The sequence below is a fragment of the Cervus canadensis genome, chromosome 10 (assembly GCF_019320065.1).
Source record: "Cervus canadensis isolate Bull #8, Minnesota chromosome 10, ASM1932006v1, whole genome shotgun sequence".
NCBI classification, from domain to species: domain Eukaryota; kingdom Metazoa; phylum Chordata; class Mammalia; order Artiodactyla; family Cervidae; genus Cervus; species Cervus canadensis.
The window spans coordinates 78,398,610-78,411,556 of record NC_057395.1 but is presented as its reverse complement, the minus strand read 5'-3'; the positions used below and the strand labels follow the sequence as shown (position 1 = coordinate 78,411,556).

Genomic DNA, 12,947 nt, shown 5'->3' with positions numbered 1-12,947 from the left:
TATTTCTGCTCTTCTCACAATTTGCTAGCTTATTTCAAACCCAATGCCAAAGGATTTGATGGTACTTTTTATTCCCCTCAAATGGTTTTCTAGTGGGCTTTCCAACTGCTGTGATACGGAAAGCTGGTCACAGGTTGGTTATTAGGTGGAATTTAACTCAAGATTTCAAGCTTGGAATAGCCTTTAGTAGTGCTGGAGCTTTAAGGGTTATTTGGTCAGTTGGCTGGTTGTGTCACAGGCAAAGTCCATTAACAACTCCCAGGAAATAAAAGTAGAATCTGGGTAATAATATCTAACTTTTTCTTTTTCCTCTGTGTTTAGTCTGATTTCACTGGCTCACAGGGTACCCCATGCACCTAGCCCTTCAGACCAGAGTTTGCTCAAATTCATGTCCATTGAGTTGGTGATGCCATCTAACCATCTCATCCTTTGGATGCCCTAATATACTGGGGCCTTATTAGACTGTGCCAACCACTCTGTATTCCCCCATCCTCCCCATAAAAGAAGCCAGTGGGGTACTCGCTTTGGCAGCACATATACTAAAATTGGAACAATACAGAGAAGATTAGCATGGCCCCTGCGCAAGGATGACATGCAAATTCGTGAAGCATTCCATATTTTTTGTACCATTACACGCCAGTCAGAATGGCTGCTATCCAAAAGTCTACAAGCAATAAATGCTGGAGAGGGTGTGGAGAAAAGGGAACCCTCTTACACTGTTGGTGGGAATGCAAACTAGTACAGCCACTATGGAGAACAATGTGGCGATTCCTTAAAAGACTGGAAATAGAACTGCCATATGACCCAGCAATACCACTCCTGGGCATACACACTGAGGAAACCAGATCTGAAAGAGACACATGCACCCCAATGTTCATCACAGCACTGTTTATAATAGCCAGGACATGGAAGCAACCTAGATGTCCATCAGCAGACGAATGGATAAGAAAGCTGTGGTACATGTACATAATGGAATATTACTCAGGCATTAAAAAGAATACATTTGAATCAGTTCTAATGAGATGGATGAAACTGGAGCCCCTTATACAGAGTGAAGTAAGCCAGAAAGATGAACACCAATACAGTATACTAATGCATACATATGGAATTTAGAAAGATGGTAATGATAACCCTATATACAAGACAGAAAAAGAGACACAGATGTATATAGAACAGACTTTTGGACTCTATGGGAGAAGGCGAGGGTGGGATGATCTGAGAGAACAGCATCGAAACATGTATATTATCAAGTGTGAAACAGATCGCCAGTCCAGGTTGGATGCATGAGACAAGTGCTCAGGGCTGGTGCACTAGGATGACCCAGAGGGATGGGATGGGGAGGGAGGTGGGAGGTGTTCAGGATGGGGAACACATGTAAATCCATGGCTGATTCATGTCAATGTATGGCAAAAACCACTACAATATTGTAAAGTAATTAGCCTCCAACTAATAAAAATAAGTGGGAAAAAATAATAATAATAATTAAAAAAAAAAAAAGAAGCCACCAGTGGGAAATACCAGATGGTCCAGAAACTGAGGGCAGTCAGTGAAACTACCGAGGATATACATCCCAAAGTCCCCAATCCCTATGCCCTGCCAGCCACTCTGCTGTCCACCAGGACCCGGGTGTTCTGTTTTAGACTTAAAAGATGTCATCTTATGTATTTCATTAACCCCAGCATCACAAGAATTTTTGCTTTTGAGTGACAAGACCCAAACACAAAACAGAAAGAGCAATACCACTGGACTGTCCTGACCCAAGTGCTCAAACATTCCCCCACTGTCTTTGAGGAAACTTCAACTAAAGACCTAAAAGGTCTACATCTCCAAAAGGGAAACTTCTTCCAATATGTAGACAATATTCTGATCACCAGCCCTCCTAAGCAGGCCTGTGACAAACCTACTACACCTACCCTGAACCACCTGGTCGATAAAGAGTATAAGGTGTCCAAGAAAAAGGGTCAAATATCACAAACTAGAATCCCCTGATGGCTCAGGGGTAAAGAATCCCCCCGTGATGCAGGAGACACAGGAAATGTGGGTTCAGTCCCTGGGTCAGGAAGATCCCCTCGAGGAGGAAATAGCAACCACTCCAGTACTCTTGCCTGAGAAATTCTATTCTTGCCTGGTAGGCTACAGTCCATGGGGTCACAAAGAGTTGGACACAACTGAGCATGCACACTCACGCCTCCCAGACTGGGGTAACCCACTCTAGGTCTCATTCTCACAGGTCAGAGAAGGCCATCCCAGGAAACGAAAGAAGCCATTTGCAGCCTAGAGCCTCCTAAAGTTAGAAGACAATTTAGAGGTTTACAAGGGATGGCCAGGTTTTGCACTTCTGGATTCACTAACTCTGGTCTAATGACGAGGCCTCTCTGTGAAAAGTTGAAAGGAAAGGAGAATGATCCCTTTGAGTAGAATTCAGAATGCCGAAGGGCCCTTTCAAGAATTGAAAAAGCAATTACTTCAGATCCCTGCCCTGGCCCTTTCAAATTTAGATAAACCCTTCGACCTTTACATTTAAGAGAGGAAGAGAACCGCCCTTGGTGTATGAGCTCAAAAACTGGGACCCCCCTACTCAGGTGGTTGCTTATTTCTCAAAACAATTATGTCGAACTGTAGGCCTACAGGCAGTAGCGGGCACTGCTGGTGGTGCTGGAGCTCAGTCACTAAGTCCTGTTGGCTCTTTGTGACCCTGAGGACTGTAGCCCGCCAGGACTGGCCATGGGATTTCCCAGGCAAGCACACTGGAGTGAGTTGCCATTTCCTTCTCCAGGTGATCTTCCTGACCAGGAACCAAACCCAAGTCTCCTGTGTCTTCTGCATTGGCAGGCAGATTCTTCACCACTGAGCCACCTGGGAAGTCTGCAGCAGCTACTACAACCCTGCTAATGGAGGCTGAAAAGTTAACAGCTTGGTCAGTCAATCAGTATGTGGACGCCATGCCAGGTTCAGGCTTTAGTACATTTTAAGGGAACAGGACAGCTATCCCCAGATTCAAGTCCAGGCTATGCTTCTAGACAACACTATGGCTACCATAAAAAATTGTCATATGGTAAATCCTGCCACCCTGATACCCACAGGGCCCCTAGAGCATGACCGTATAGAAACCATATACACGATCTATTCCAGTCACCCCAACCTAGGAAGTGGGCCTCTTCCAACCACCAAAGAGGAGAGTTAACAGACAGGAGCAGTTTTATGAAAGAGGAAAAAACCCTGACTGGATATTCAGTGACCTCCCAGACCCAAGTCAGAGAAGCAAGAAGCTTGCCTCCAGGGACTTCTACCCAAGTGATGGCCTGACAGTCTTCACCTGAGCCTTAGAGTACACGCTAGTGAAGATCTTATATGTTTACACAGATTTTCATTATGTGTATGCCATCCTGCATGCACACGGGGCTATTTGGAAGGAAAAACTTATGCTTGCTGCAGAGACCAAATGGGCAAAACATGGCTTAAGCAAACGGAAGCTCTTAGAAGCAGTACAATCTCCAAAAAGGGTGGCAGTGACTCATTGTAGGGGTCACCAAAGGGAGAGTGCAGAGGTGATAAAGAGAAACAACAAGGCATATGGAATTGCCAAAAGGGTGGTCTTAGAACCAGTAACTCAGCAACCAACCCTCATACCACGAAGGCCAGATCCATTCAATTATTCCTCAATTAAAACAAAAGAATTAAAGAAAGCCTGAAAATAGGGCTTCAACAGAGATCCAAAAGACGGTGGGTAGCTAGTTAATGAACACAGACAATACTTCTTTCCCCAAACTGCAGACTGTCAATCATCATGGATGCTCATCAAGGAACTCACTGCAGGAGGGAAGCTGCAGTGGCGAGTTAAGGCCATAGTAACTCCTGGCATGAAAAGGATAAGCAGTCCAAGCTAAGACATGCCCCATCTGACAATGAACAACACCAACACCAGACCCACCAGAGCCTTCCATATTAGGGTCATTCAGACCATTCAGACCAGAGGGACACACCCTGGAGAAGGCTGGCAGACTGGTTTCACCATTCTGCCAATAATACTGGACAATTTCAGGCATCTCTTGGTGCCAGGGGACAGATTTTCTGGGTGGACCAAAGCATTCCCTCCTAGAACTGAAATGGCAGCTGTGGCTAAGGTCTTACTAAAAGCCCCAGGTTTGGGCTCTCAGGATCCACACAAAGCAATAATGGTCCAGCGTTATCAGGTGATGAAGCAGATAAGTGTTCCAGGCATAAAATGAACCTTGTACTCAGCCTGGAGACCGCAATCTTCAGGAAAAGTAGGGCAATCCGATCAAACCGTGAAACCAGCCTTAGCCAAGCTATGTCAGGAAACTCAAGAAAACTGGATTATTAAGTTGCTTTCAATTGCCCTGCTCCATGTAACATTAACTCTAAGGGATAAGGTAAAGTGAAGTGCATTTGAACTCACGGATGGGAGACCCATTCCCCAAGCCTGAAAGAAGAGACACCTTAGCCCCCTGACATGGAACAACTCAGTCTGCCCTCCAGGCAGGAGAAACCAGGAACATGCTCACGGAATACAGTGAGCAGGTGCTGCCCGCACCCACTGACCCAGCCCTGCCCCCTCTCCAGCCAGGAGACCCGGTGCACCTAAAGCCCTGGAAAATCAGCCATTCCCAAGGCCAGCTCGCCCTTAAGAGAACGGACCCCACTCAGTGACCCTAACCACCCACACCCTGAAGTCATAGGGGTCACTTGTTGGGGACATCACACTCGAATGAAGGGTCCCACGCCCCAGCTTCCGCAGAGATGACCTGGGGCAATGATCTAGGCTCACATGAGGTGAGCCTCCCTCTGACCTAAAGCTTCTCCTGAAAAACAACAGAAGTGTGACCTGGGGATCCTCAGGCCTGGGGGTTGTGGGGGAGCTTTAACATCAGGGCACACTCACCTACTGGTCAAAGACTGAGATGCCTGCACTGTCAGGAAAAATTTGACATGTGACCATCATTCTCTTGCTAATATTTGGGCCACTTTCTTAACTTTCTGGTATCCTTTGTCTCCAAAAGGTTGGACACATGGGGGAGACATTCATCTCAGGGAGACGAACGGTCAGGGCCCAAACCTGGTGATAACCAGACAGACCTAAAGGCAGCCGAAGGGAAGCTCCACTCCCCCACCCAGGGCGCTGCCAGCCCCACGCTCAGCGGGAGGCATTTACAGAGCGGGACCTGCACCCCTCTGTGCCACCCCATGCCCCTCAGTTCCCCTCAGCCCCTCAAAAATAAAGAATGGCAAAAGACAGAGCAGAGATGTGCCACCAGCAAAGCCCATTAACAATTCCCAGGAAATAGAAATAGAAGCTGGATAATAAAGTCTAACCTCTTTTTTTTTTTTTTCTTTGTGCTTCATCTGGGGTCACCGGCTCACAGGCGGCTATGTGCAGAGGCCTCAGCAGAGCAGAGTTTCAGCCCCTCAGACCAGAGTTCCTGGTTCAAAATGGCCGCCCCTACACCTCAGCGGACGTGCTGCCACGACACTCAACCCAAGATGGCGGCAGGGCCGTGGGCTGAGGTGGCTGGGTGCTGAGACGGCCGGCACTGGGATCTGGAACCCCGGCTGCGCACCCTGCCAGCCCTGCCAGGCTCCGCCCCCCACCCGCCCTGCAAACGAGACCCTATAAAGCCCCACCCACGGCCTGTGAGTGAGTGGGCAGCTGCCACCTCTTCATTTTTGGTGAAAGAGCTTTCCGCTGCTTCTTAATGGAACTGGGTCTTGTTCCATTGGCTCAAGCACCCCAGGGCAGAAGGACCCTTGTTGGGAACCAACGCAGAGGGTTGATAACAGCTGGTTTTAATTTAGCAACTGCCTTGCTGTATCTCTCTGTTCACTGAACCCAGGGTAGGAAAGGCCAGAGCAGCGAAGCTGGAAGAAAACCCAAAGAGCCTAGGAAGTGCAGACATGTGTCTTCCCTCCAGGCTGGCTCAGCAGCCACAGCAGCAGCAGACATGCTGTATTCTCTCCTCTCGTGGTTGACCCAGAGGACGCGGCCATACCGCAGCCTCAGGGGCTTTTCAGGTGGAACCTACGTAAGTTTACAGAACAAAAGTGGCCCGTGGCCAAGCGGGGCCATCATGAGACGCATGCGCAGTGCTGTAAGTGAGCTCAGCTGTTACATAACCGTGTATTTACAAAATGTGGAGTGGGAACATGAGGCCATGGGGCGAGGGAACCTGAACACCAGCATCTAGGCTAATTTTCTCTTTCCCTATAGCAACTATTGTCATTCTTTTAAACAGCGTCCATGCCCTTTACACAGTACTTACTATTTCTAATTCTGTGCCTTTTCCAAAATCACTCCTGCCTGTGTGTTTGTGTGTGTGTGTGCGTGTACACGTGCATGCGCACATACACACACACATACACATCTCTGTGCATCCCTCCAATTTCTTTCAACAGTCTATATCCATGAGCTGTTTTCAGACCCTGATCTAAATTTTACTCCTTTGTGAAGTATTTCCGCTACTCTTAGTAGAAGCTGTAAGAATTCTAAGGAAGACCTTCTTCCTCAACCCGGCACTTCACTGAAGGTGTAACTTCAGCTGAGTTACTCCATTTCCCTGCCTATAAAATGAATTTGTGACCTCTGTTCCTTCCATCTCACATAGCTGTTGTTACAATCAAATGAAATGACTTATGAAAAAACAATGGAAAAACCATAAAATTACAAAATGCTCATGGGTATTATCATTATTCTCCCCTATTGTAATACCATCAACACTTGGGGCTTCATTCCAAATGAGACCATGTTATTTTATGCTTGTTGACATGTTGCCTATAACCAAGTTCAAATCCAACTATAAACTTCCTAAGAATACAGTTTGTCATTTCTTCTGTGTGCTTAGCATATTGTGCATACAGTAGACTCCAAAATGTGACCCTTGACTGGAAGGCTAATCATTTCCAAAGGCCTTTCTCATTGGCAAATGCTGTGGTTCCCTATTTGTCACCCTTGAAAGAGGATGGTGTTCCCCGATTCATGCTTTGAGGTAGGGTTCCCATGGTATATTCCTCTGAACCCAAGTTTCAGAATGTGCAAAATAAGAATCTGTGGTTAAACCATCAGGGAGTGGGAGACTTCCTGAACCCCTCTTTCAAAGTCAGAAAGATTGAGAGTATGATTAAGAATCCTAGAATTTCTGCTGAAAGGTAGACATCTTTGTTCACCCTGGGGTCTCACAAATCCATTTGAAGAGAGATGCCTTCTTTCCATTAGCAACTCTTTGCACCCCTGCTAAACAAGTACCCCTCCAAAGTCACTTTGGGAAATATTCTACAAACTACAGGTCATAAAATCAATTTAATGGACTAAAGAAGGGACTGCAAACTACAACCCATGGGCCAGATCCATCTCACTGTCTGTTTTCATAGGAACTACAAGCCAAGAATGGTCTTTGTATTTTTAAAGAGTTGAAAAGAATCAAAAGAAGAGATTTTTGTGATAAAAAAAAATTACATGGAATTCAAATTTCAATGTCCATAAGTAGAGTTTTTTTTGGAATGCAGCCATGCCCATTCATTTATGCATTGTCTTTGCTGCCTTCACATTACAATGGCAGAGTTGAGTAGTTTTGAGTCAGCCTTCAAAACCCAAAATATTCATTATCTGGCCTTTTACAGACCCCCAAGCTAGACCAACACTTTTTGAAAATGAACTAGAAGAGAAGAGAAAATACGAGAGTACATCACATGTGGGAAGAATAACTAGTGTTTCACAGAACATTTGCATCAACAAAATGCATGTATATTACATGTGTGTGCACAGCCTGCAGCACAATAATTTTATTCGTTCCTGTAAATAACTGGTGAAAAAAGTTTTTTTCAGTGATTCCAAAAGCAAATTAGAATATACCTTTATCTTGTGCTTACAACTCAAGGAGGTCTACAGTACTTAAGACAGCCAAATAATAAGCAAACAAGAAAAGAAAGACAGAAGACTGATTAACAAATTCAGGTACCCCACCAACTATGTTGGTACCTGCCTCCTGAGAAATCTGTATGCAGGTCAAGAAGCAACAGTTAGAACTGGACATGGAACAACAGACTGATTCCAAATCGGGAAAGGAGTATGTCAAGGCTGTATATTGTCACCCTGCTTATTTAACTTATATGCAGAGTACATCATGAGAAATGCTGGGCTGGATGAAGCACAAGCTGGAATCAAGATCACCGGGAGAAGTATCAATAACCTCAGATACACAGATAATACCACCCTTATGGCAGAAAGTGAAGAAGAACTAAAGAGCCTTTTGATGAAAGTGAAAGAGAAAAGTGAAAAAGTCGGCTTAAAGCTCAACATTCAGAAAACTAAGATCATGCCATCTGGTCCCATCACTTCATGGCGAATAGAAGTGTAAACCATGGAAAGAGTAAGAGACTTTATCTTCTTGGGCTCCAAAATCACTGCAGATGGTGACTGCAGCCATGAAATTAAAAGATGCTTGCTCCTTGGAAGAAAAGCTATGACCAACCTAGACAGCATATTGAAAAGCAGAGACATTAATTTGCCAACAAAGTTTTGTCTAGTCAAGGCTATGGTTTTTCCAGTAGTCATGTATGGATGTGAGAGTTGGACTATAAAGAAAGCTGAGCCCCAAAGAATTGATGCTTTTGAACTGTGGTGTTGGAGAAGACTCCTGAGAGTCCCTTGGACTTCAAGGAGATCCAACCAGTCTATCCTAAAGGAAATCAGTCCTGGGTGTTCATTGGAAGGACTGATGCTGAAGCTGAAAGTCCAACACTTTGGCCACCTGATGCGAAGAACTGACTCATTGGAAAAGACCCTGATACTGGGAAAGATTGAAGGCGGGAGAAGAAGGAGATGAAGAGGATGAGATGGCTGGATGGCATCAATGACTCGATGAACATGAGTTTGAGTAAACTCCAGGAGTTGGTGATGAACTGGGAAGCCTGGCATGCTGCAGTCCATGGGGTCACAAAGAGTAAGACATAACTGAGCGACTAAACTAACCGATTGACCAACTATGTTGGGCTTCCCAGGTGGCGCTAGTGGTAAAGAATCTGCCTGCCAATGCGGGAGACATAAGAGACACGGGTTTGATCCCTGGGTTAGGAGGATCCCCTGAAAGAGGGCATGGCAACCCACTCTAGTATTCTTGTCTGGAGAACCTCATGGACAGAGGAACCTGAATAGAGTCGCAAAGAGTCGGATACAACTGAAGTGACTTAGCACACACACACCAACTATGTCTACATAAAGCATCTCATTGAAGGTTCTTTTCCAATGAGAAAGAGATGAAATTCACCAAAAAGACAGTATCAGTGATCCAGAGAATATGCTCCCTTGTACTTAGAAGTTTTATCAAAGGTCACTTATACCAAATCAAGCAGCACAAAATATTACTGTTGGTTTAACCTTAAGAGGGCTTTGTTCCAAAAATAACTTTACATTCAGTCATCCAACACATGGTCATCAAATCCATAAAAATTTGGAGTAAAGAGATATGAGTGGACTGAGTAAAACTATCCCCGTAATAATCATAATAACTAGAAAATAAATCAATAATTTTATAATAATATAACATTATGATAAAATAATTATAACTAGAAAATAATTATTATTATACCTAAAATAATAAAATTTATTTAACACATATTACGAAGACTTGTGCTAAAGCTCACTTCATTTCACTCAGTCCTCAAAACAATCCTATTCTGTGGGGATAATTAACACCTTCACTCTCCAAGTGAAGATACTGAGGCACAGCGAGGCTGAATGATTTGCCTAAGGTGACCCAGAGTTAAAAATCAGACATGGGATTTGAATCCAGGCAGCAGGATCCCCAAACATGCCCTTTTGACCACTTCATGATATGTCTTACCATTTATCTGTCTCTGCTGGAAAAAAAAGAAAAAATGAACCAATTGAGGGACTAAGCTATAGAATAGGTTTTATTATGAAAACTGTTTTATGGAGATGATGCTACAACGATCAAAATAATAAACACCACCCAATAACACGTGTACAACCTGGTATTGCCAGGAATGCAGCTACACTGTTATTGAATTGTCCTCAAACTTGAATTATAGAGGCGCAGCTCAAATTATCCCCTTTGCCTGGTACTCAGCCCAAAAGACATATTTTTTAATAAACATTTTGTGCTACCAAGCCATCTCATGCTGCACACTGCTGCGTGAAAGCTACAACCTTCCTAATGTGATTCATCAGAAAAATCAAGGGGGAAAATAGTCGTGATCTGATATACCGAGCACTCTTAAATTACATGGCGACCACTTCCTGTGTAGTGCCGAGGAGACAGAAATGCAGAGACTGAGTGCATCACAGCCTGTCACGTCTGTGAACTGGGGAGCGGGGCGGGTCACTGAATCATGGCCCAGCACCTCCACACATCCATCGAGACACGAGGTAATCCAGCCAGCTTGCCCGAGATGAAAGTCTGAGTAATTCAGAGGAGGCTGTAATTCTTTATAAAACATACAGTAAGTAGTTTTGTTGACGCCTACATGACATTTCCAAGGTGGCTGGAAAACCAGACCATTTGTTACACAGGATCTAGATCAATAGAGTGTTTGGAGGAAGATGAGCAGCATTTAAAAAAAAAAAAAATAATTGAACAGGAGTGGGATAATTCCCTCCCTTATAACATTTCCAGTTTTATGTTTAAAATTCAAGATTGAGTTTTTTGTTTTTTTTTTTTTTTAATGCAGCCATAGAGCCCAGCACAAGTCCATTTCTCTTCTTGGTTAGCATTTACAGAAGAAAATATTTTGGATACAAAAATATAATAAAGAAATGGTCAATTACTTTTATCCTTTCTCTTTTTTCTTTCTTTCTTTTCTTTCTTCTTTTTTTTTTAGTGGCTGTTGTCAGTGTCACTCTGACAGGAGCCTGAAAAATTAAAACATCACTAGGACTTACCATGTGAGATTTAACTTTTGATAAACAACAAAGTGGGTTACTGCTGTGCTAGCTATTTTTAATCCACCTTGTGAGTGTGCTTTTTTTATTGCTTTATACAGCATATCTGATTCCCTCTAAAGCACCAACTAAAAAATCTATCCAGCTGTCATTTGCTGCCCGGTAACATCTATCATCACACAGCCTGGCAGGTCTAGTCTATGCGGCAGAGGGGAGAGGAGACAGCAGGCAGAGTCAAGGACTGTCACATGGGAGGGGAAGAAAAACTTGTCACAATTGTTTATGACTCTTGCTGGGGCACAGAATGGGACACATGAGCCTGTTTCAGTCTCAAGCACCCTTGCACGGCTGCTCCCGCGTCCAAGTTGGACGCAGGCAGTTCTGCTTCACACATACCATTTCCTGAACAATGCCCGCACTTGGGAAGCGACAGTGACAAACACCGGAGCTGGTGGCCGCAGCTCCGCGGGCTGTGTGAGCGTGCGGTGTCAGCGACCGGGAGCACTGCCACGTGACGCCCCAGCGACTCCCCTCCCCGCCGCCTTGCTTCCTGGAGAGACTGTCTTCTTCCTCGTGGCTTCTAACTGCTGGGGACATGCATTTAGAAAACGGGAAATTGTGAGATCCAGCCCTACTTTATTATTCCAAGCCGTGTTTATTCTTCCCAAGGAGGGTTCTGTATTCATCTGTTCCTCGCTTTACTCATCCCTACACACACACACACACACACACACACACACACACACACACACACACACACACACACACACACACACACACACACACACACACACACACACACACACAGAAGCGTCCTTTGGTTTCCCGCCTGCTGAATGTCCACGTTCCACCTCCAGGTGTATTCATGAAAGCAAGTGCTGGTTTAGACAGTAGTGTGGTCCAGTTCTATGATCTAAGTCCTGTTCCAGGGCCCTTTGTTTTTAGTAGCCTCATAAGGGTTTAACCTTTGGCTCTTTGGAAAGACTTAAAGGAAACTCCATCAACAGTCTCTCCACTCAACTGACCATAGCAAACAGAAGAGCTGAACTTGCAACATTTAAGATAATTAAAGGCAAAATGGAGGTCTGGTCGAGGAGGTGACTTTTGCACTTACTGCAAAAGTAAGTACAAAAGTAGGCACCCAGCCCGAGCCCTGAGGCACCTCAGCACACCTCCCTGGACCCTGCTGATGAAAAATGGCACAGACCTAAATTAAAGATAATAAGAGTAGAATGACCTCTACCTACCCTGGAAGCCAAAACAGACATCAATATGGGGAAGAAGGCAGTCTACAAATAGAAGCACCCAGGAACACTGGAATTGCTCTGATTTTCCGTTTAGAATTGGCCAAACCCAAACTCAGCCACCTTTGTTAGAAATATCACAGGAGGCCAAAATATGAAAGAGAAAATGCTTTTGTTTCACTGGACTAGTCTCATTGTGTGTGAGAACCAAAATGTTTAGGATGCAACTACTACAAAATAATGCCATATTGTTGACAGACGTCAACATATCTGTCTCCAACCCCAAAGGGTGTGTGTACTAATTTAAGGAATGAAGAAGCTAATAGGGGTCCCTCAAGATTCCGCATCTGACCAGGAATCGTTTCTCTCCTGCTTTATCCTCTCCTCTCTACTGTCTTCACTTGCTCCCTGTCTCCATCGTCTGGGGAATCACAAAGCTGAAGTCCATGGGCACCCCTGTGCCTGCCTATGTCTTGCTTGTCCACAAAGTGATTTTTTTTAACATGTTTAACTTGAATAACTTTAGGCTAAATATGGAGTCCAGATCACTAAAGAATTCATCATTCCTTCTCATATTCAGTTCTTTGCACATTTATGGTACCCATTTGGCCTCTGAAGACAGTTCAGTTTACAACACTTCTTTCCCTTCCTTTCAGATTGCTTCCCCATGGTGCTTTCATATATAGAATTAGGAAATAAATGTTAGCTCCCCCCAACACACACACACTTTTCTCAAACAAGCGAGGGACAGCCTCTCCCCTCCCCGGGCAGGAGCACTATAGCATGAGCAC

The 12,947-nt window shown here is 44.6% G+C and overlaps 1 non-coding gene across 1 annotated transcript; it reads left to right on the top strand.

The window, feature by feature from the left end:
* The first annotated feature begins 515 nt into the window (after positions 1 to 515).
* LOC122449113 lies at positions 516 to 622 on the top strand. The gene has a single exon (XR_006271915.1). It is a non-coding gene; the product is annotated as a U6 spliceosomal RNA (small nuclear RNA).
* Positions 623 to 12,947: the final 12,325 nt, after the last annotated feature.